We start from the raw sequence: 686 nt of genomic DNA, 5'->3' as shown, positions 1-686 counted from the left end.
TTGAACCATTTTGAACATGGGACATTCGGGAAATTACCATCCACACAATTCCGAAGATAGCATGGAGAGACGAAAGCGAGAACTAAAGCTGAAGTCTAATTACCAAGTTGCTAACACGAATAATATGTATAGAGGACAAGAAAATTCAGCATCTGTTAGATGACAATCAGTTTATTTTAAGACAGTTGAAGGCACCAGAGAGCCAACGGCCTTGCCGCAGTGGTAACACCGGTACCCGTCAGATCACCGAAATTATGCGCTGTCGGTCTGGAATAGTACTTGGATGGGTGACCATCAGGTCAGCCGAGCGCTGTTGGCAAGCGGGGTGCACTCAGCCCTTATGAGGCACACTGAGGAACTACTTCATTGAGAAGTAGCGGCTCCGGTCTCGGAAACTGACATACGGCCGTGAGAGCGGTGTGCTGACCACATGCCCCTCCGTATCCGCATCTGGTGACGCCTATAGGCTGAGGATGACACGGCGGCCGGTCGCTACCGTTGGACCTTCATTGCCTGTTCGGGAGGAGTTTTTTTTTTTCTTTTAGAAGGCACCAGAGGGACAGTTCTGGCAATGTGCTTCATAATGAAAGGAATTCACTTTCATGGCGTCTGTCGACTTAGAAAAACCGTTCGGCGATGTAATGCGGTGTCGGGTGTTCGCAATTGATCAGGAAAAAAAAAAAGGT

General features: G+C 48.5%; 1 pseudogene; it reads left to right on the top strand.

The window, feature by feature from the left end:
- Positions 1-201: 201 nt before the first annotated feature.
- LOC126203174 (5S ribosomal RNA) lies at positions 202-319 on the top strand (annotated as a pseudogene).
- The last annotated feature ends 367 nt before the right edge of the window (positions 320-686 follow it).

This window comes from Schistocerca nitens, chromosome 1 (assembly GCF_023898315.1).
Source record: "Schistocerca nitens isolate TAMUIC-IGC-003100 chromosome 1, iqSchNite1.1, whole genome shotgun sequence".
NCBI classification, from domain to species: Eukaryota; Metazoa; Arthropoda; class Insecta; order Orthoptera; family Acrididae; genus Schistocerca; species Schistocerca nitens.
This window is presented reverse-complemented; position numbering and strand designations above follow the sequence as displayed.